Source organism: Mesoplodon bidens (genome assembly GCF_964165515.1).
Source record: "Mesoplodon bidens genome assembly, chromosome: 8".
Lineage (NCBI taxonomy): Eukaryota > Metazoa > Chordata > Mammalia > Artiodactyla > Ziphiidae > Mesoplodon > Mesoplodon bidens.
Genome location: NC_138165.1, coordinates 110,789,279 through 110,813,509, shown reverse-complemented (window position 1 = coordinate 110,813,509; position 24,231 = coordinate 110,789,279). Strand labels below are relative to the sequence as shown.

At 48.0% G+C, this 24,231-nt stretch overlaps 1 long non-coding RNA gene across 1 annotated transcript; it reads left to right on the top strand.

Moving 5' to 3' along the window:
* The first annotated feature begins 8,593 nt into the window (after nucleotides 1-8,593).
* LOC308621675 lies at nucleotides 8,594-23,697 on the top strand. The gene is made up of 3 exons (XR_014016494.1): nucleotides 8,594-8,675; nucleotides 12,583-12,642; nucleotides 23,588-23,697. It is a non-coding gene; the product is annotated as an uncharacterized lncRNA (long non-coding RNA).
* The last annotated feature ends 534 nt before the right edge of the window (nucleotides 23,698-24,231 follow it).

Here is a 24,231-nt window from a genome sequence, read left to right as displayed (position 1 = left end):
GACCTCATTAGGCAAGCCTGTGCGCCGGCTGGGGGAAGAAGTTAATCGGCATCTCTGGAGGAGTCACCCAGGCTGGAGGGTGACTCAGAGCTGCTCTGATAGGGCCCTCTGAAGGACAGTCACATGGCCGTGAGCTGACTCACTGGGGTCCATTGAGAAAGCCTTCCATGTGGTTCAAACATCATTCACTCATGTCCCAGCCTTGCTCTTCCAATTAACAGAGGATGGAAAAACCTCCCTTGGATTACAGCTGGAGAAAGGCTAGGGAGAATCACAACCACTCACAAGCATGGCTTGAAAGGCAGTGGACAGAACATGAAGCCAAAAGCATGCCCAGAGGGGAGCTGGCTGAGGTCAGGGTCGCCACCACGCCTGGGAGGTTAATAGTTTGTCTCCAGTGGCCTGCTGGCCTTTGTCTCTTTCCTCTCTCAGCATCTCAAAGCAGAAAATTGGACTGATCCTTCACCCAACCCAATCTTGTCATTCTAAATGCCTCTTCTCTCCCAGGATACCACCACTTCCAGTTATGTTTTCATGTCTCTTGGAGTTAACACTTTGGAATCATGTTGGATTTTTAAATTTATCTTATCCTTCATCTCTGATTGATTCTATCCCTATCCCCCTTCCGCATCTTTGCTGACTTCATGATGTTCTGTACCTGGTTCACCTTGCCACACCTGTGGGTGACTTGCAGTAAATCATCTCCTGAACTTGAGGTCTCCAGGGTTGGGTGCATGAGACAATACACTGGGGTGCGGGAGAAACATACTAGAACTTCCATTAATATGTATTTTAAACTAAAAATAAGAATGTTATAGATCAAATGTTAATGTATGATCTATAACCTCACTTTAAGTGGTCACAGGTCATGTCATAATGATACACAAGGTACTCCCAGGGGCTGCTAATGGCATTCTCTCTCATGAGAGCATTTTCAGAATATTTTGATGTATTTGCATGAACAAGAAATGGATTTATGGGTTACATAATCTAGTTTTAACTAAAACTCAAAGGGTAGATAAATGACTTCAAAGGATTTAAAAGATTCTCAAGAAAATATTTCCCCCAAATCACAGACAATCAAGAGAATGAGAGACATATTTCTAACTCAGGAGGAACTCTTCATTGGTCTCAATATTAGGTTATTAGATATGATGAGAACAATGAATAATCATCCCAAACAATTTGAAACACAAATTTACATTTCCTATTATTAATGATTAACCTCATTTTTAGTGGATATTGTGCCCTGATATAACAGATGAAAATAGATTATAACATAATTTACACATAAATATATAAAATTTGGGGTGTATTTTAAAATATTTGGTGATTGAGTTCATGATAAAAAGAAGTCTGGTTTCTAGATCAATAATTCTTAAATTTGGGAGGATTGTGAACTCCTTTGAAAATAATCTGATAAAGGTGGATTACTCTCACCCACCAAAAAAAAAAAAAAAATGAAGGAAGAAAGTAAAGGGTACCTAAACAGGAAATAGAGCACAATTTTAAAGGGTGATACTTTGAAGTCCATCCATGGGCCATCAGAGCTCCCACTCTGTGCTGTCCCTATTGGAGCCTTCCTAACTACCAAAGCCAGAATAACCTGCCGAAGTACACTCCATCACGTTGCACACTCCAAACTTCAGAATGGCTCCATCGTAGCCTTTGCAGTAATTCTGGAGATTCCCAATAGGTGTCAAATGTGTTACTGGTAATTCATGACTAGTAATAGTTAAAATGCTGAAGTTTGTGAAATTATTGGCCATAAGTGTTATTACCATAATAATTTTACCTCCACTGAGTGCTACCGAGTGGCAGGAATTTTGCACAAATGAGATGCTTTGGCAGGAGGACGTCACATTCAGGATAATTACATGCCATGCTTGTCTCCAGGGAGAAAAGCTGAGAGTGGCTGTCCTCTTGCACACAGAACGGCTCCTTAGCCAACCCCTTCAGTCAGCTCTCCGCAGCACTCTTGGGATAGCGTTCCTGAGCCCCAAACCCAGGATTGTCTTTTCATCCCCCAAGAGAGCCTTATTCAGGGTCATGGGTCCATGGGTGTTTAGAAAATGTTCGTGGCTTGACTGAATAAAGAGCCCTTTCACATGGTGCCATATAAAATAGGACGTGAAGACCAATTTTCTTTTTATTTGTGCAAGAGAAATGCTACAAATACTCACTGACTGACACTGATACCAATTTTCTCTTCACATGGGATTTATTAACTATTAATTCAGTTGGTTTTTAAAATAAGGACTTTTCACTTCTAGTGATGGAGAGGAAGCTTACCTCAAACTAATCCTCCTGTCAATAATCATTATAAACCTCAAACAAAATATAAAAGTACCCACTGAAGAGTAATCAAAGCAGAAAGAGACTGGAGTGGCTACAACCTTTGAACTAAGGGAAGTAAAAGGTGACATCTGCTTCCCCAGAGGATATTCTCCAGTCCTCAAGGTGCACTGGGAAAAGAATTCAAGAGTTATTGGATTGGGAATAGATGTTAGTGTCTGAGACTACAAGTACGGCTGGCAATTTAGTGAGGAAATTCCAGAAAAAGGGATGCAGAGAGGGTTAAGCCTCAAGATCTGCATACTAACTTATGTAGAAACCACAGCTGAGTCCTGAACAATGCGTGTGTGGAGTGAAACTCCAGGAAATTCACACGGAAGCTGGAAGCCTGGAAGAACTGAGCAGAGATTTCAACAGCTGTCCCATGCTAGGAAGACAAAGTTAGGAATTCAAGTCCTATCAAGTTAGAGGGCTTGGCAAACACCTTGAGCCTTTCATGGAAACCACAGAAGGAGTATGCCTTAATAGTAAGATGACATTAGAGGACTAAGGGCTATGACAGGAAAATCAAAATACACATGCTGTAGCAAAGCCTAGAACCAAGTCTCTACAAGATCAAGGTGCTATGAAGGGTTGAGGTAACTTCCCTCCCTGATAGAACCAAATTCAGCACTCTTCAAAAGAAGACAATAGAATCCAGAGTCTCTGAAATGTAATGTCCTCTATGTCCAATATACAATAAAGAATTACTAGACACAAGAAGAATCAAGAAAATGAGGCTCACAGTCAAGAAAAAAATAATCAATTGGAAAAGATTCACAGATGACCTCGATGTGGAAATTAGCAGAGGAGTACTATAAAATAACTATGAGAAAGATGGATATAATGGAAGAAGACATAGGGAATTTAAGGAAAGATTTGGTGACTCTAAACATGAACCAAATGGAAATTGTAGAACTGAAAAATACAATGCTTTCCAATTTAAAAAATCTTTGAATAGTATTAGCAATAGATTGGATAATGTAGAAGAAAGGATCAGTGAACCTGAGGAATGGTCAGTAAAATTACCCAAACTGAAGGACAGAGAGAAAAAGACATTTAAAAAAACAGGTTACAGGGGTTCAGGCTACCACGGTGGTCACTTGATTTTAATAAGGCACCAAGAAAATTCAGCAAAGAAAGGAAAATCTTTTTTTGGTAAGTGGAGCCAAAACCGCTGGATATATAGAGAGAAAATAAAGTTTGACCCTTAACTAACATCTTACACAATAATTAAATCATGAAATATTTTCGACCTAAACTTAAAAGCTAAAGCTGTAAAATTTCTAGAAGAAAATCTAGGAGAATGTTTTTGAAAACTTGAGGTAGGCAAAGATTTCCTGGACAGTGTTTAAACAGCACTAATCATCAAATCCAAAATTGATAAATTGGATTTTGTCACAATTAAAATTTTCTGCTTATATAAAAACTTCAGTCAGAAAATGAAAACACAAGGCACAGACTAGGAGAAAATATCCTCAGTATGTAAATGTGACAAAGCACTTCTATCCAGAATGTAGAAAGACTTCCTACAAATCAATAGGAAAAAGATAAGTTATTTAAATAACAGGCAAGAGATTTGAATACTTAAACAGACACTTTATATAAGAAGATATACAGAGAGTGTGGAGAAAAGGGAACACTCTTACACTGTTCGTGGGAATGTAAATTCGTGCAGCCACTGTGGAGAGCAGTATGGAGGTTCCTTTAAAAAATTAAAAATAGAACTACCATATGACCCAGAAATCCCACTCCTGGGCATATATTCCAGAAAAGATGAAAACTCTAATTTGAAAAGATACATGCACCCCAGTGTTCATAGCATCACTATTTACAATAGCCAAGACATGGAAGCAACCTAAATGTCTATCGACAGATGAATGGATAAAGAAGATGTGGTATATATATACCATGGAATATTATTCGGCCATAAAAAAGAATGAAATAATACCATTTGCAGCAACTTGGATGGATCTAGAGATTATCACACTAAGTGAAGTAAGTCAGAGAAATACAAATACCATATGATACCACTTATATGTGGAATCTTAGAAAATGATACAAATGAACTTATTTATGACACAGAAACAGACTCACAAACATAGACAACAAATTTATGGTTACTGAAAGGGAAAGGGAAGTAGAGGGATAAATTAGGAGTTTGGGATTAACAGATACACACTACTATATATAAAATAAATAAACAGCAAGGACCTACTGTATGGCACAGGGAACTATATTCAGTATCTTGTAATAACCTATAATGGAAAAGAATTGGAAAAAGAATATATATATGTATATGTATAACGGAATTACTTTGCTCTACACCTGAAACTAACACAACACTGTAAATTAACTACACTTCAATAAAAAATTGTTTGTTTAAAAAAAAAAAAGAGGTGGGCTTCCCTGGTGGCGCAGTGGTTGAGACTCCGCCTGCCGATGCAGGGGACATGGGTTCGTGCCCCGGTCCGGGAAGATCCCACATGCCGCGGAGCGGCTGGGCCCGTGAGCCATGGCCGCTGAGCCTGCGCATCCGGAGCCTGTGCTCCGCCACGGGAGAGACCACAACAGTGAGAGGCCCGCGTACGGCAAAAAAAAAAAAAAGAGGATCTACAAATGACCAAAAAGTATAGGAAAACTGTTGAACATGCTTATCATGCAAAATGAAACCACAGTGAGATACCACTTCACATCTGCTGGAATTCTACCATTGGAAAGACTGACAAGACCACATGTGGTTGAGTATGTCAAGCAACTGGGACTCTCACTCGTTGCCGGTGGGAGTATGAAATTGTATCGCTGCTCTGGAATGCTGTTTGGAAGTTTCTTAGAAACTTACCCTGTAACCCGGTCATTCAAGTCATTGGTATTTCCCCAAGAGACATGAAAGCATGTCCACAAAAAGACATGCACAAGAATGTTCATAATAGCCCAAAGCTGAAAACAACCCAATGTCCATCAACAGGTGAAGAGATAAGCAACTTATAGTTATAGATATACTACTACTCAGCAAAATAAACTAACAAACCCCTAATACAGGCAACAATGTGGATAAAGCTCCAAAACATGATGTTGAGTGAAAGAAGCCAGACACAAAAAAGTATATATCGAATGGTTCTCTTTATATGAAATTCTGGAACAGGCAACACTAAGCTATGGCGCTAGAAATTAGAATAGTGGTTGCCTTTGCAGGGTGAGTGGATTGACTACAAAGGGGCACAAGGAAACTTTTGGGGGTGATGGAAATATTCTATATCTTCAGTGAGGTGTTTGCTGCATAGAGAGATGAACTGTCCAGTTTTATCTGGGCATAAGGGGCTTCCTGAGACGTGGGACTTTCAGATTTCAAACAGGGATAGTCCCAGGAAAACTGGAACCAGTTGGTCACCTTACATATGTGCATGTGAGCATTTGTCACAACTCGTAGAATTTTTGCATGCACGTCCAAGAGCATGCACACTTAAAATTTGTGCATCTTATTATGTGTTGATTATACAATTAAAAAAAAGAGTATTTAAAGAAATGATGATGGGAAAACAACCAAACCAATGAAAACATGAGCAGGCAACAGAAGAGAGCATTTGTCCTTTAGGCATCATATTAAACTCATGGTTTTAATGTAATGGCTTTTGGAAAGACCATAACCTAACACATCGCTGACTGTCCATCACTGACTACACATCACTTCCTCCAGGATGTGGAGATGCTGGATAAAAAGAGACGCTGTGAAGGGATATTTGGTGTCAGCCTATTTGACACCTGTCTCCTGGGAGGGTTTAAGAGGTTGGGGAGGTTCCATCTATTTCTCCCCTATTACTTGTTGTGGGGTCTCAGGTACCCACTGGCATGCTGTTTTCCTGCAGAAGGACCGCAGGTAACATCAGGACATGGAAACAAAAGGTGATTTTCTCACGGTCCATTTCGGCTCATTGTGGCAGCTGTGAAAGGAATCGTGAAGCTCACCCCTTTTATTCCTCTCCTGCCAATTCTTCCCATTTCCCATGGTCCTTTCTCCTTGTGAGCTTTTTTGTTCTTGTGGTCACTGAGCATCTGTAACCTGGAGGGCAGAGCCATGGAATTCCAGGCTGTGTTTGATCTGCCCTGTTTTCTGTTTGGTACCGCACAGGTGATCATAGTCGTGGGCTGGTACCTGTGCAGTGTTTGACAGTTTGTATACATCTGTACATTTGGTGAGGTCTTTGTTTTCTTCTGCTTTGCAGCCAAGCCTAATTATTTTTTAATTGAAGTATAGTTGATTTACAATATTATATTAGTTTCAGGTGTACAACATAGTGATTAAATATTTTTATAGATTATACTCCATTTAAAGTTATTATAACATATTGGCTACATACTCCATGCTGTACAATATATCCTTGTAGCTTATTTATTGGTGAGGCATCTTGAGTAGGAAGTCACCGAGTTTCTCCACTACTTACATGGACCAGTTAGTGAGTGTAGCTTTTCCCCTTGAGGAATCGCTGTATTTACGAGCAAAACATCATCCTTATCAACTACTCAACTCCAGTCCTCCAAAGCGGAAATTGAGCACAGATGTTTCAGATCTTTTTCATTATTATAGGAAGATGCTCGCCATATTTTTGGCAGTAGCTTTTAAGAGTACACTGTATGCTGGATTTGCCAATTTTTAAATAGGACAAACATTTCACCAAGTTTTGGTTAGACTGAATAGTGTTCTGAAGACTTTCTTGTGAGGAATTCACTGGAAATTTCTCTACATGAAGATAACGCCGAACAATTGAAAACACTCCAGAGGGTCCCGAGCTTTACCTTGTTTTACTCTCCACCATAACAGCGCTCAAGGGTTCTGGGCCAAGATGAAGCTCTCTGTGCCGGCACTCGGGCTATTTTAGGAACATAAGAGAAAAATAGTTTACCACTTACTCATTTGCAGTCTGTGCTCAAGTTAAGTTCTTTATATCTTTCTAACCCAGACAAAGAACAGTTTATAAAATTTGCTACAAGCAGTCTGTAAAATTTAGCTTTGCCTCAAGCAGAGCAAAGGTTATATGGTTTTCTTCTTAGGAAATTTTTTTTTTTCACAGTAAAATCTAATCACAATGCAAGTTAGCATCTCTGGGATGATTAAATGAAATCACAGCCCTGCAAAGAGCCTGGCAGAGTCCAGCACGCTGGAAATGTACATCAGGGCACCTACTGTGTGCAGTAGAGAGAGGCCGGAGAAAGAGCAGGATGAGCAAGACCCCGTTCCTGTCTCCAGTGGGTCTCAAGGTGGCAAAAGGAGGGATAAAATCGCTTTGCTCCAACGGAGCACCTCGCTGGGAAAATCAGGAAGGAGCACTTGCTTTGTGGATGGATAGGATTTATTCCCATGGGAAGAAGCTGTATCCAAGGAAAGCCGAGGCAGGGAGGCTGTGAGCTGCATCCTTGCTTTTACACGGGCCTCTTGGGCCATGGTTTCACTGCCTGAAGGGGAATATTTTGTGTGAAACCTCAAAGGGTAGCAGGATGCACTATCCCCAAATATGCCTTTTTGGCTTGAGGCTTATTCTGAGCTGATTATTTTGAGAAACAGCAGACACAGGGAAAGCTCAGCAAACAGAGTAGAAGTTGCCCTTTTGTAAGTGAAATCTACACGTGTAAAGGATATCTCCATGTATAAGGGGGTCTCCTTCCCTGTACCAGGAATAGAGGATGACTCTAAATCACAGGAAACGCGTATCAATGGCGAAGGCACAGCCTAGAGCTGCATAATAACCTCACTCTGTTTACCTGCTCATCTCCTGTATGAACCTCCCACCTTTTCTCTTGTGTCATTAGCTGAAGATGGTATTTAAGCTGGTGGCTGAGGCCCCCTGAAGAGTTACTTATTTTTTCCCTGGGGATCTCCCACGTATGTGTGAGGTAAACATGTTAATAAACTTCTATTTGTTTTTCTCTTGTTACTGTTTTATTTTAGGGACCTCAGCCAAGAACTCAGAAGGGCAAAGGTTGAATTGTTTTTTCTGCTCTGCAGCCATCTCTGTCTCTCTCCAGGGACCGCCGTCTTGTTACTCGGAGAAGGGGACTCAGGATCCTTGCTCAGCACCAGACCTCAGCTGCTGACCAAAGCCGCTGGCTGCCCTGATGGGACAGAGATGAGAAGCCAGCTCCCCAGAAGGAAGGCCTCTGGCCATGGGCAGGAGGGGCAGGGCCGGAGGAGGCGGGACAGGGCTGAGGATTGGGTCGGGGCCAATCGCTGAAGGAGGGAAGGCCTCCAGAACAGGCCCAGATAAGGGCACAAAGATGTGGCCCTGCGAAGCCGGGAGAGAACAAAGAAGAGACCAGCAGGGCCACGTGTCCACAGGTCTGCTTGTGTGAGTAAGAGTGTGTGTGTGTGTGTGTGTGTGTGTGTGTGTGTGTGTGTGTGTATGTGTGAAGGTACATCATCAACTTCCCACTTCCCAGGCTTGAGCAAGAACTTGCTTTTGTCTTTCTGGGTAGACTGGCTGGGGAGGAAACCATCCATTCAACTTATTTCAAATTATCAAAATGTATTCCATATTCAAATTATTTCATTTCCTAAAGGCAATGGGGCATTCATTCATTCATTTATTCATTCATTCACGTGGCCCTTTAATTCTGTGCTTGGCCTTGCTTCAGGGGGGAAGCCTGACTTTTGTGGTTTTCACTTACCCACCGTTCACTCCATCACTCACCAATTGGATAAGTATTTATCGAATGTCCCCTGGGAACAGGCAAGCGGGAACCCTCCATCCTGTGGTGGAGCCCAGGGTGAGGCGGTCCTTTTCCGGTGTCCTTGAGACCCCCTTCCTCACTCTCGATCACAGCGTCTCCTGTGGTTATCAGGGTTTCCATGGCTACCATTCCTGGTGGAAAGAATCGTCTGCTGTGGAGTCTCACCGCAGCCTCTGCGCCCCATCCTGCCTCCTGGGAAGGTGTCTTCCGTACTCTGCCATGTTCTGGGGAGACTCACCGTGTCCTCAGGCCGCAGTATTTAGGGAGAAGAATCCTTCACAGCAAACCTGGGGAGGAAGAAAGAGAAACGGAGTCAGATCAGACATCTGCCTTCCCCTGCCTGACTTTCCGTGTTGGCACCTGTTCCAATGTATCTGCTGCACTTTTCATGGGGGTGGGGAGGTGGGCACTGTGTGCTTTTGATGATTCTGATTATCTTTTATACTCTTGGGGGCCTTACCCATTTATTCTTTTTTTTTTTAATCTTTATTAGAGTATAATTACTTTGCAATGGTGTGTTAGTTTCTGCTGTATAACAAAGTGAATCAGCTATTAGTATACATATATCCCCATATCTCCTCCCTCTTGCGTCTCCCTCCCACCCTCCCTATCCCACCCTCTAGGTGGTCACAAAGCACCGAGCTGATCTCCCTGTGCTATGCGGCTGCTTCCCACTAGCTATCTACCTTACGTTTGGTAGTGTCTATATGTCCATGCCACTCTCTCACTTCGTCCCAGCTTACCCTTCCCCCTCCCCACATCCTCAAGGACCTAGGGGCAGGACAGGAATACCCCTCTATTCTTATTGCAACCTGTATTGTACTGCTGACATGAATAATTTACTTTTTATATTGTTGTTGAACTTTGTGAAGTTTTCTTTGGCCTCCTCAGTACACAGGAAGCTCCCCGAGGGTATTTCTTGGTGACCCTGTAGGTTTCTGACACAGTTCTGGGGACTCGGGAAGGTTTTTGGTAAGCACAGAATGAAGGATAAGTTTTGAGATCTACTGTGTAAGAGAAGAGATGTGTCCGCTTCGTCTTGTGTTGGTCGGACTGCTCTCGGGAGTTTGGTCTAGTTCAGGAAGTAAACTTGAGTGGGACACAGGCAAAGCATCCAGAAGGCAACTGGGAGAACTTCGTGATGGGAGGAAGCTGAGCAGAGCGGACTGTCCGGGGCGAGGGGGCCGAGGAACAGGAGTGGGTGCAATGGAAGGAAGGAAGGACCTCCTCAGCCTCAGGCCCCAAGGGAGGACAGGGACACCTTGGCCAGCATGGAGAGCCTCCAAAGGACTCCTCTCCCCCCCGAGGAGGGGCTGGTATGGGGCTGGGCGAGTTTTCCCCCATGTGTGTTTCATGGACCACTAATTCCGAGGCATGATAATAGCTGCTCCATGAAAAATGTGTATGGGCTCCAGTAAATGTGGGAAATGCTGGTTTAAACAAAGTTGAACAGGTTGCAATACAGGGGCTTCTCGGGGTCTTCTGTGTACAGATGGCATTGAGTCTCCGAGAAGGGATTGCAGGGAATAGTCATTCCAAACCCATCTGACCTTGGACCCTTGCCCTGGAAACACATCACAGGTCTAGAATTCACAGAGCCCACTTTGGGGATAACAGAGTACAGTCTGACAAGACGGAGGCCAAGGGCTCTTCCAGTTGAGAGTTTGCAACAGAGAGGTTCATCCACTGAGCTGGGTGCCTCACTGGAGCTTTCTGTGGCTGCCTCCATCCATTCGGGCTGCAAGAGGACACCACTGACTGGGTGACTTATAGACAACAGGCATTTATTTTTCACTGTCCTGGAGGCTGGGAAGTCCAAGATCATGGTGCTGGCAGGTGTAGTGGCTGGTGGGGTCCGCTTCCTGGTTCAAAGACCGTCATCTTCTCACTGTGTCCTCACAGGGTGGAGGGGATGGGCGCTCTCTCTGGGGCCTCTTTTATAAGGACACTAATCCTCCGCCCTCATGACCTAATCCCTTCCCAAAGGCCCCACCACCCAACACCATCACACTGGGGATTAGGTTTCAACACATGAATTTTTCACGGGGGTACAGATATTTAGTCCATAGCAGTGGCTTTCTGGACAGGCTCGGGCATATTTCCTCTCTGGAATCAGCATGCATTTTAGGCACACCTGCTCTGAGGAGATGAAACAATACGAGAGCAGATTGGTTGTTGTGCTCTGGAGTTTGTAGGCCGTGTGGGGCAGTTTAATGGTAATTATTAATGTGACAGCCATCACTCGGCAGGGGACCCGTCCTCCTCATGAGGCCCCCTTCTGCTCAGAGCTTCCTCCTTCCACCATGTTTGTTCACGGTCCCCCACCCTCATCCACCTCCTCCAGCTTCCTCAACCGTTGATGGGCTCTGGGTGACCGTGTGGGACTTTGGGAAGAAGAGGGGGAGAGACTGACGGTCAGGCAGGGCTGGTCCCTTGTCAATTCCAGAACCGCGGGCTGCTGTGAGTGCAGAGAAGCAGACAAGAGATGGGGGATGCAGAGAGGACCCCCTGGGGGTGACAGCTCTTCATTTACTGGTTCCAGGCCTGGCTGCCCTCCGCTTCCATGAACAACCTCAGTAGCTATCTAATAAAATTCCTTTTACTCCAGCTAGCTTGAATTGGTTTGGTAACTTGCAACCAAAAAAACTGTTTTCAAAACCCCCTTTCGGGACTTCCCTCGTGGCACAGTGGTTAAGGAGCCGCCTGCCAATTCAGGGGGCATGGGTTCGAGCCCTGGTCTGGGAAGATCCCACATACCGCGGAGCAACTAAGCCCGTGCGCCACAACTACTGAGCCTGCGTGCCGCAACTACTGAGCCTGTGTGCCACAACTACTGAGTCTGCATGCCTAGAGCCCGTACTCTGCAACAAGAGAAGCCACTGCTATGAGAAGCCCGTGCTCCGCAATGAAGAGTAGTCCCCGCTCGCCACAACTAGAGAAAGCCCGCGTGCAGCAACAAAGACCCAATGCAGCCAAAAATAATAAATACATAAAATAAAATAAAATTAATTTATTAAAAAAAAAGAAATATAAAAAAAATAATCCCCTCTTAGGCTTCCCTTGTGGCGCAGTGGTTGAGAGTCCGCCTGCCGATGCAGGGGACACGGGTTCGTGCCCCAGTCCAGGAAGATCTCACATGCCGCGGAGCGGCTGGGCCCGTGAGCCATGGCCACTGAACCTGCGCGTCCGGAGCCTGTGCTCCGCAATGGGAGAAGCCACAACAGTGAGAGGCCCGTGTACCGCAAAAAAAAAAAAAAAAAAAAAATCCCCTCTTGAGTGCATTTTTTAGGCTCTGTGCTGGGTCTTATCCAAACCTGATATTTCAGTACTCACAACTTCCTGTGGCTAAGGCCCAACTTTGTTCTTTTTTTTTTTTTTTAAAGAATAAGCACTTTAATTAATTAATTTATTTATGGTCGCTGTGCACGGCACGTGGGATCTTAGTTCCCCGACCAGGGTGTGAAATCTTGCCCCCTGCATTGGAAGCACGGAGTCCTAACCACTGGACCTATTCATCTTTTACAGATGGAGGAACTGAGGTTCGGAGAGCTCATGTGACCTGCCAAAGTCACACAACCAGCAAAGGTTAGAGCAATCGCCAACCCCAGTCTGTCAGACACCAAGGCCATGCCCTGAACCTCTCTCTGTGCTTGCCGAGCTGTATTTTTCTCTCCTCAGTGGGGAGGGCCAGGCGGAGGACAGGTGGGCCCTAGACTGGCCTCTACCGGGGGGAGGTTGCAGCTTCAGGGGTGAGAGGTGGGAGCCCCACTGCTCCGGGGGTTCCCCTGTCCGCAGAGTGGGTGGAGGGAGCTGGGCGGCCATGGGGAGCCCCACCCCTGCTGGAGGTTGGGGAGGTGATCTCCAGGCGAGGACCCCTGCCTGGTGCCTGGTGCCCGGTCCCCGGTGCATGGTGCCTGGTGCCTGGTGCCCGGTGCCCCCTGTCTCCCACGGGGCTTTGCGGCACCAGCTCAGCCTACACCACCGCCCGCCACTCCGCGTTCAGCCAGCAGGGCAGGGACTCTGTGTTGCCAATTCTTCAGCTGTTAAGAGTGACGAAGATGTCAGTGGCAGGGAATGCTGGCCACACAGCAGATCTCATGGGAGCAGGACTGAAGTGATTCAGGGTTCTCTGCCGTTCCAGGGACCAAATTACAGTCGGCCGCCTCTCTGGAGTGCCGCTCTGTCACAACTCCACTGCCCTCTTCCTTCTCTCTGCCTGCCTTCTTGGTTTCTGCTGTTGTGGCCAAATGCTTAACCAGAGACTAAACTGTCTTAGTCACTTGGAGCTAACATAGTGAGTGTGCATCCGTGTTACCAGCATTACCTCTGCTGGGTAAACTTTGTGCACAGCCTCTGTCACCTGGGGCCCAGGTGGGGGTCTAACGGGGGGCTAGTATCACAGAGTGTGACCTGTGCAGACACTCAGGGCTGTGCTCCGGAAGACTCCAGGACTGGCCTGATGTTCTGTGTCGGACTATTAACCTCCCAAAGGGCACGGGTACTGCACTGGGCTAAGTTCTGTACTGGTGTCCGGGGGCTGATGTAACAAACCTCCACAGACTGGAGGGCTTAAAACAACAGAAATTTGTGGTCTCACAGTCCTGGAGGCTTGGAAGTCAAGGTGTGGGTAGGGTTGGTTCCTTCTGGAAGCTCTGAGGACAATCTGTTCCATGCCACTCTCCTGGCTTCCGGTGGTTACTGGGAATCCTTGATGTTCCTTGGACACAAATTTGGGGGACACTCTTCAACGCAGTACAGTCGTCTGGAGTCCAAAGGCCTCTTCTTGATTCAGGAACCCCCAAAGGACCAGGCCTGGGGCAAATGCCCGAATTGCTTTTCACAGAAACAGACCTACACAAAAGCACGTTGGTTGACCTTCTCATGAGTATTTATGACGTCCAAGGTGTTATGAGTTGAATTGTGTCCCTCAAGAATTCAAATGTTGAAGTCCTAAGCCCCAGCGCCTCAAAATGTGACCTCATTTGGAGAGAGGGTCTTTACAGAGGTCATCAGGTTGCGGTGAGTTCGTTAGGGTGGGCCATGGACCCATATGACAGGTGTCCTTATCAAAGGGGAAGTTTGGACACAGACACACAATCACGGGGAGAAGGCCTCCTGAGGATGGAGCCAGAGATGGAGGTGATGCTTCTATAATACAAGCCAAAGAATGGCGAAGGTTGCAGCACGCCCCCCGAGGCAGGGGAGAGGCCTGAAACAGCTTCCTTCTCTCAGCCTCAGAGGGAACCGATCGGCCGACACAAAGGTTGGGTGGACAAAGTGCTATTTCTCCACTTTTTATGGGAGATGCGTTTTCCCAATGTCTGGATCTTCCTTTACTCCTGCCTGGCTGCCTCTGGACATGACCAAGAGCATCCTGGCTGAGTCCCCCTTGCCTCGCCCGCTTGCTTGCCCTGGCTGAGAACGTGGGCACAACAGCCTGTGGCCTCTGCTGTTGGTCACACCACCCAAGGCTCCTCAGGAGTAGAATGTGACCCCTCCAATGAGCCTCTGAGCTTGGGAGGGTCAGGGGTAAGTGGGTGCTGAGAAGGTCTATTCCAGAGCCTCTTCCTTAGGGAGGTCAGCCAGGGAATCTCAGTGAAAGCTGAGGAACCACCGGAAAAGGAAAGGAAGCCCAACAGCCTGGGGCTCAGACAGCCCTTAGATATAAGGAGCTCACGTCTCACACGTGTATCTAAATCGAGCTGAATTCCTGCCCCTCCTCCACACTTCCTACGCTGTCAGCTTTGCGTTTTCCCAAGGCTGCCTTGTGTGCATCACAGCCGGCTGGGCAGGAGGGTGAGTAATTTTACTGTCAGCATGAAGTGTAGCTAAAATCAGCCGATGAACTAAAGAACTGAATCGTTTCCTCAATTCTGCCCTCCGGGTCCTAGGTGCTTTCTGCGTGTGGGGAAGAAGCTGAGTCAAAGGCTGTATTATTGTCCAGCCCATAGGTACATATTCCCAGTTTACTCCCCAGAAAAACGTACGTTCTCAGTGGCAGTTTCTGGAAGTGTCTCAACTCTCCTTCAGTGAAGGAGTCTGTGTATGGAGCCAGTCCCCATAAATAGGTGTTTAACCTACCTAAGTCCCAGCACCCCATGGCCCAATCACAGCTTGGTTTCCCCCTTAAACAAATACAATCCAACAACTAAAGGTACTTATAAAAGTGATTCCAGGGCGTCTCTGTTGGCGCAGTGGTTGAGAGTCCGCCTGCCGATGCAGGGGACACGGGTTCGTGCCCTGATCCGGGAAGATCCCACATGCCGCGGAGCGCCTGGGCCCGTGAGCCACGGCCGCTGAGCCTGCGCGTCCGGAGCCTGTGCTCCGCAACGGGAGAGGCCACAGCAGTGAGAGGCCCGCGTACTGCCAAAAAAAAAAAAAAAAAAAAAGTGACTCCAGGGGAAATTCCAGTCCTAGTAACTGTGCAGGAGCTTTTACTGGACTAATCTCCCCCCAAAAGCAACGATAATGGATAAAACGTAAAACACTGTTTCAGAACACTGGAGAGTGATGTGAGAAGCAAAAACTGCAGGGGATTTGACCCTTGAAGGAAGGGAACTGATCTGGATGAGATCCATGTGAATGGGACGTTCCTCAGAGGGGGAGGGCCCTTCCTGGTCTGCTCAGGGAGGGGCAGTTAGAACTTACAGGTCTAAGAAGTCGGAGGATGGAGTTTGGCTGCCTGAGTGGCTGGAAAATGAGGGGTGAAATCTTGGTTTACTGAGAGTTTTTGTCAGGAATGGGAGTTGGAATTTGTAAATGCTTTTTCTGCATCTACTGATATGATCATGCGATTTTTCTTTTTTAGCGTCTTGATGTGATGAATTACATTAACTGATTCTTGAATGTTGAACCAGCCTTGCACACCTGGGATAAATCCCACTTGGTCATGGTGTATAATTCTTTTTATCATTGTTGGATTTCATTTGAGAATATTTTGGTGAGGATTTTTGCATCTATGTTCAGAAGAGATATTGGTCTGTAGTTTTCTTGTAATATCTTTGGTTTTGGTATTAGGATAATGCTGGCCTCATAGGATGAATTAGGAAGTACTTCCTCTGATTCTATCCTCTGAAAGAGATTGTAGAGAATTGGTATAATTTCTTCCTTACATGCTTGGTAGAATTTACAAGTGAACGCATCTGGGCCTGGAGCTTTCTGTTTTGCAAGATTATTAATTATTGATTCAACTTCTTTATAATAACTATAGGCCTATTTAGATTGTTTATTTCTTCTTGTGTGAGTTTTGGCACACTGGATTTTTCAAGGAACTGGTCCATTTCATCTAGGTTACCAAATTTGTGGGCATAGAGTCGTTCATAGCACTCTTTTATTATTGTTAAATATCCATGGGATCTGAGTGATGTCCGCTCTTTCATTTCCAATATTAGTGACTTATTTGTTCTTTCATTTTTCTCAGCCTGGCTAGAGGCTTTTGGTTTCTTTGACTTTTTTCTATTGATTTCTAATTTTCAATTTCATTGATTTCTGCTCTCATTGTTTCTTCTGCTAACTTTGTATTCAATTTGCTCTTCTTTTTCTAGTTTCTAAGGTGGAAACTTAGATTATCGATTTTCAGTCTTCTTTTCTAATATATGCATTCAATTCTATAAATTTCCCTCTAAGCACTACTTTCACTGCACCCCACAATTTTGATAAGCTGTGTTTTCATTTTCATCTTGTTAAATATCTTTTGAAATTTCTATTGTGATTTCTTCTTTGACTCATGTGTTATTTAGCAGTATGTTGTTTAATCTCTATGAATTTGGAGATTTTCCAGTTATTAATGTCTATTTTAATTCCACTGTGGTCTGAGAGCAGACACTATATGAATTCTATTATGTTAAATTTGTTAAGATGTGTTTTATGACCCAGAATGTGGTCTATCTCAGTGAACGTTCCATGTGAGCTTGAGAAACATGTGTATTCTGCTGTTGTTGGATGCAGAGGTGAAATCTTAAAAAGAAGGGAGGTCCAAAATATTGCATATTAATGCTCCTCAAATCCTTAACTGACCCCTCAAGAGCTCATACACAGGTGAGGCTTCAAGAAACCCAGAGGAAAACAATGCCTGTAAGGTTTAAAGAGCTGAGCAGAGATTTCAGCTGCTGCCCTCTTTCTGCAGGGGGGAGTGAGTTTAGAGTTTAAGTTCTGCAGAGTAGAGGGGCCTGGTGGACCCCTCAGACTTTCCACTGAAACCCCAGAAGGGCCTCAGCTTAGGAACAAAGACTACGTGCCAGCAGTAAGATTCACCCTAGGATTAAAGGCAAACCAAGCTCCCCAACAAGGTGTAAAGCAAAGTTTCCACAAGTTCAAGATGATCCACAGTAATTTAACTGGCTTCTAGAATCAGCTCAACACTTTTCAAAGGAAAAGAATCCAGAATCTCAGCAACACACCATTCACAATATCTGATACACTATAACAATTCCCAGACATATGGAGAATCAGGAAAATGTGACCCATGGTCAAGAAAAACACAAAACAACCAATCAGTAGGAAAAGACCCACAAACTAACCATATGTTGGAATTAGTAGATAAGGAGTCTAAAATACTATGGTGAACATGGTAAAGAACCTGTAGGGAAGGATGCATATAGTGAGTGAAGAAGTGGCGAATTTCAGGAGAGATTTAGAGATTCTAGAAAAGAACCAAATGGAAACCATAGAACTGAAAAATACAATCTAATGTACTTAAAAAACCAGTAAAGAAGATGGAATAGAATAGTAAAAGTACTTGATTAAATCAAAAGGAGAAGGACAGAGGAAAAAGAACAGAGGAAACAAACAGAAAACAAACTGGCAAGATGGCAGACTTAAGCAGAACGCTATCAATAATTATATTAAAGGTAGACAGACCAGACGCTAAACTGGAAGGCAGACAGGATCAAAAAGTTAATACTCAGCTCTGTATAATATTTCTAAGAGATATACTTTAAGCATGAAGACAGGCTGAAAATCAAAGTATGGAAAAGATATATTGGCTCACTTTGCCCTGCAGGGGGTGGGTCCCTACCTCTTTCCTTCCTTGCGAGTCCCATGCCTCACTATCCACTTTCCCAAGTCAGCCCCGTAAGGCCTGGAGTCAGGCTGGCCCGGAAATAGGCTCCATGGAAGGCAGGGTGAGGGAGGAAGCAGAGAAGGCAAAGACAGAATTCCCTTTGAGGGAGGGGTCCCCAACGCCTGGGCCAAGGACCAGGACTGGTCCATGGCCTTGGGAACCAGGCTGCACAGCAGGAGGTGAGCGGCAGGTGAGTGAGCGAAGCTTCATCTGTATTTACAGCTACTCCCCACTGCTCTCCATCTCTCCCCATCTCTCCCCATGGCTCCCCATGGCTCCCCATCGCTCCCCATGGCTCCCCATGGCTCCCCATCCCTCTCCATCTCTCCCCATCGCTCCCCATTGCTCCCCATGGCTCCCCATCGCTCCCCATGGCTCCCCATGGCTCCCCATCCCTCTCCATCTCTCCCCATCGCTCCCCATTGCTCCCCCTTGCTCCCCATTGCTCCCCATCGCTCCCCATGGCTCCCCATCACTCCCCATCCTCCCCATTTCTCCCCACTGCTCCCCATCTCTCCCCATCACTCCCCATCGCTCCCCATCGCTCCCCATCGCCCCCCATCGCCCCCCATGGCTCCCCATGGCTCCCTATTGCTCCCCATCTCTCCCCATCGCTCCCCATCTCTCCCCACTGCTCCCCACGGCTCCCCATGGCTCCCCATGGCTCCCCATCGCCCCCCATCGCTCCCCATGGCTCCCCATGTTTCCCCATTGCTCCCCATCACTCCCCATCACTCTCCATGGCTCCCCATTGCTCCCCACCTCTCCCCATCACTCCCCATTGCTCCCCATCACTCCCCATCGCTCCCCATGGCTCCCCATGGCTCCCCATTGCTCCCCATCACTCCCCATTGCTCCCCATGGCTCCCCATGGCTCCCCATGGCTCCCCACCACTCCCCATCACTGCCCATTGCTCCCCACTGCTCCCCATCACTCCCCATCGCTCCCCATCGCTCCCCATCACTCCCCATCGCTTCCCATCGCTCCCCATCTCTCCCCATCGCTCCCCATCTCTCCTCACTGCTCCCCATCACTCCCCATCACTCCCCATGGCTCCCCATTGCTCCCCATCTCTCCCCATCGCTCCCCATCGCTCCCCATCTCTCCCCATTGCTCCGCATCGCTCCCCACTGCTCCCCATCGCTACCCACGGCTCCCCATGGCTCCCCATGGCTCCCCATCACTTCCCATCACTCCCCATGGCTCCCCATGGCTCCCCATCGCTCCCCATCGCTCCCCATCGCTCCCCACCACTCCCCATTGCTCCCCATCGCTCCCCATTGCTCCCCACCGCTCCCCATGGCTCTGCATCACTTGCATTACCGCCTGAACCATCCCCCCCACAACCCCCCACCATCCATGGAAAAATTGTCTTCCATGTAACCAGTCCCTGGTGCCAAAAAGTTTGGGGACCGCTGCTCTAAGGTATACAGTGGGAAAGATGGGATGGGAAATGTGTTCACACTAATAAATGTTCCGCCCGTTGGCAGCTGCACTCAAAACATTTATTTACAAGTGGTGTACTTGGAAGTTAAAACATAGTGTCCCCCTGAGACAAGAAATGACGCCTAGGTTCTTAAGCCCCAGGCTATGATGTACAGTTAGATTGTTACATGTTTTATCAAGCATATTCAGGAAATGGTAACTCATTGAACTGAATGAGGTGGGGTTAGGGGCAGTGTCAGCTTCAGGATGTCAATCCCTGATCTGGGAGCAGACTGAGTTCTTTATGTATCAAGTCTTTCTGCATCTCCAACCCCTCTGCCCACCGGCCGCTGCCTCCTGGCCTGGGTGCACACACTGGTGGCGTGGTTTGCTTTGCGGGGCCAGACCCAGCCCCGAGGCCTGCAGGGAAGTGGGCTTAGGTCTACTAGGGACTTCTGCCATCTCAGAATCTAGAAGTCAGGGGCACGGGTTTTAAGTAGTCATGTCGCTTGGTTCCATGGACTCCGCTCCCATGAGGAAGGCACGGCTGGAAGGAGGCCAGCAGAGGGCCCTCTGGGGAGTGGCCTACAGGCTGGGGTTGCTGTGAGGATGAGGATGAAATCAGAGACTCTGAGTTAAGGACTTAGCACAGTGTTGGTGCATCGTCTGTGCTCAATAAAGAGTACCTACGCTGGTTTGCTATGTTTATAGTCTTTATGGAATTGGACAAGGCCTCTCCACCCTCACCCCGGCTACCCACCCCAGACTGCACTCGCTGGCGGTCTCCTCTAGCGCCCCCTAGTGCGGGGTTCTAGGGCTCGCGCTGTGCTCACACTACCTCTGGGGCTGGGAAAGCCTTTCCTTCTCTGGGCCAGTGCATAAGTTTCTCATCCGTCTGTCCATCTGTGTGTCAGTATTTCCCCCTGGAAATACCCATCTCTCTTCCCTCCGGCCAAGCGGGGTGTCTCCTCTGCCTGCGCCCTCTGCCCCTGTGGACCGTGTCTGAACCAGGGCAGCCCCCTTCCTCGGTGTGGTCCCTGTCCCATCCCTGCAGCCCTGGGCACCCCGGGGCAGGGCTTTGCTTCATTTGCTTTCCTCCCCTCTGCTCTGCCCAGTCTGGCTGGCAGCCATGCACTGAACTGATTGTTGAGCTGAGGAATTTCACTTGGTGTTCAGAAACCCCTGCTGGAATTTTCCATTGAGATAAGTGAGGGTGCAGGTTTCGGGGCAAGGCTGGAGGTCATTCCTGCTTATCTCAAAGGCCTTAGGAGATAAGAACATTCTGGAAGATCTGCACCTCAGATAGCTATCACACTATGAGATCGATCCTTAGCTACAGCCCAGCAAGGCGGCCTCAAGGAGGAAGAGGAGGCGCCTCTTCCCCCAAATCCCTAGAGTGGGTCACTGGGCACATCTACTGGAAAGCTGTGTTGATCATCTGAGCCATGGGGGGTCCTTTTACAAGGAGGTCTGGGCGGACAGTTGGCAGTGTTGGTTACAAGCCCTGATAACAGCTTCAAAAATCTCAGAAATGTTTATGCAGCAGTGGGTCAGGCATTCACCAAGTGACCCCAGGAGGACAAACAGGCGGGAAGTTACAAAAGGCTGATGTTTGAACTGTCTCAGGATTTCAAATCCTAGAATCTAGAATCCACCGTGGATATCTGAGCAGGGACTGGGACATGAGTCAGCAGGGCTGTTGCTGGGTTCTTCAGCCACTGGGTGCTCAGGCCAGATAGTCCCCAGGGGCCCCTTCAGCTCCAAAATTCTGTAATTTTGCATTTCTTTTGAAGGGGGAATGTGCCCATGAGTGTACGTGTCTGAATCTGTGGCCTGATTAATTGGTGCGGTGGAAATTCTTCCTGTTAATGTCAATACAGGAAAGTTGACAAATGCCAAGAGAGAAAGTTAAAAGTTGGTACAGCCATATAAAAATAATATTAATTTTGGTCACGTAAGCAAGCTGCTTATGTACCGTCTTTGATTAATTTCCACCATAAGCAGTGATAATTCTGGGGTGCAGGTCTCAGTGGGGTGAGAAGGTCTGTGTTCTAAGTCTCCATCCTCCCCACCAGGGACTTCGTTTGTCCCCGAGCCTCACTCACACAACCTCACGGGAAAGCCTCCTCTGATTTAAGCATGAGTGCCCCTGGCTTTGCTCTCTGTGCCCTGAGACCAAATCACAGAGGCCAGAGGTGAAGGGAACTCCCTCACCTTAGAGGTGAGAAAACAGGTGTCGAGAGGGGAGTGACTTGCCAAGGTCTCTGCAGGAGGAACCCACAGGTTTCAGGGAAAAACCCACCCAAATGACAGCTGTGCAGGGTGACCCTAAGACCACAGAAGCAATCAGCCCCCAGGCCCTCCTGAGTATCTGAGTCCTGGCCTCTCATGGTGCCCCTGGGCCTTTCGAGGTGAGAAGAGGTCGGCTGTTTGGGACTGGCCTGAGTCCAGGCCCCGGGGGTGGTTCTCGCCACCTGCCAGTGGTGTGCTTTCCCTCTGCGTCACCTGGTGGGGGAAGCAGTGCCCTCCCTCTGTGTGCTCCGGCTCGGATCCGAGGCAGACAGGATTCTAGATGGCTCCCGAGATTCCCACCCCAGGTGTCCACATGCTGGATAATCCCCTCCTTTGAGGGTGCCCAGGGCCTGGATACAATGATGCCACCTTGAGATTAGGTCATAGTACATGCCAAAGGGGAAGAGGTTTTTTGCAGATGTAACTAAGGTCCCTCATCAGCTGACTCTGAGTGAAGGAAAGGGAGATTGTGCCCGGTGGGCCTGACCTAATCAGGTGAGGCCTGTGATCATGGGTCTGGAAGTCAGAGAGAGATCCTGATGGCCTCGAGGAAGCAAGCTGCCGTGTGTGAGAGCGCCTGGGGGCTTGTCGCTTTTATGGGGGCCTCTAAGAGCTGAGAGTGCCCTCTGACTGGCAGCCAGTAGCAAAATGGGACTTCAGTCCTACAACAGCAAAGGACTGGGTTCCACCAAGATTACATGAACTTGCAGTGGACCTTGGGCTCCAGAAGGGATGCAGCCCTGCCGACACCTTGACCGCAGCCTGTGAGACCCTGAGCACAGGACCCATTAGGCTGTGCCCAGATTCCTGACCCACGGGAACTGTGAGATAATAAGCGTGGGTCGTAGGCGACCGTGTTGGTGGTTGCCTGTTACAGGCTGACAGACAAGCACCCGGGCCCCGAGCCCCCATCCACCCCGAGGCTGTCAGAGTGCTGGGTTGGTTCTGCTCCAGGCTGTGGTGGGAGCGTCATGAACTTGGGGCTCTTTCCTCTGCGCCCGGGAGTGACACGTCCTCCCCTGGGGCGGTCACTGAGGGTTCTGGGGCCACAGGTCACAGAATTCTTAATGCAGTTTTATTTCATAGCGATTAACCAGAAGTTCTCTGCGAGGCCTCTTCCGCTGGAAAATTGAGGGAGGGCTTCTCAACTTGTGTCCAGTGCAGGGACATTGGTCTCCCGCAGTCACAGAGAGGATTTGGGTGAGATGCCCGCTCTCCCAGATGTCTTCTTTCTACTCCCGCTCCTCTGCGAGATGGGCGCTGGGGACCTCGCTGGGCAGGGTGACCGGAGACCTCACGGCAGCGTCGGGAGGGGGAGGGGGCAGAGAAGACTGACACGAGTGGCTCTTCTAGGGGTTTCCAGCTGCCCCCCTGGCGTATCTGGGCTCCCCAGACCTCTCCAGGATCTTTGCACGCCCCTGCCCTCGAGGGTGGGCAGGGAGGGCGTGTGCGCGGCTGTGAGCAGGGGGCCTGTGTGTCCCCGTCCCCCCCCATCTCCTCCGCTGCCCTCCAGCTGGGACCCTCCCTAACATGATCCATGGCAGCTGGAGAGTCACATGGGAGCTTTTGAAAGGACCCCAAAACCTCTTCTTTGAGCAGGGTCTGGCTTTCAAACCTACTGTCTGACTGCGGGCGCAAAACTCCCATTTGGGGTGTTAGACGCTGGTTATTGACTATTTTGTCTCTTGCATTCCTGCCACAAAACTGATCTTTACAGCTCCCTCCCATTTTGTGCCCCTATCAACCTGCAGGAAGGTGGATGCTTCACGATAACTGGGGGGACGCCCATCCCCGTGAGAGAAAAGCACCTTCACCTGCATCAGAGCTGGACCCTCTGTCACACGGGTTCTCTGGGCAGAGCAGCGGGTCAGCACCCAGACCTTTGGTTCCCGGTCTGCGGGTCGGGGATGAGGAGCTCATTCAAAAGGGGAGAGAGGTTCTCAGTCTCCAAAGTGACAGGACAGTTATGTGCTGGCACCCGGGGAGGTGGCTGCACCCTGGACGAAATGACTGTGTGGGGGAAGAACCCCTGTCCCCAGGGTGGTGCGGGTGCAGCCGAGAGAAGCTGGCCCTGGAGGGATGGTGGGAGGGAGTCCCCACTGGAACCTACACGGGTGTCCCCTCCCACAGAAGACCCCAGGACCCCTCAGGGCACGGGGGAACCACGGAGCTGACAGAGCGTGTCTCACTGAAATCAAGGTGAGTTATGAGAACATAAAGAAAGCCAGCTTTCTGCACACTGCGTCTGCAGACAGATTCGTGACCGCCAAATTTCTACCTTTCTCAGCATCTGGCTCCCCCTACCCCAGTGCTCGGAGACTCTGAAAATCTCATCTCAAAGAGGCTATTCCATCATTGCTGAGGCGGGAAATTCCGCAACTAGAGTCGTGTGAAG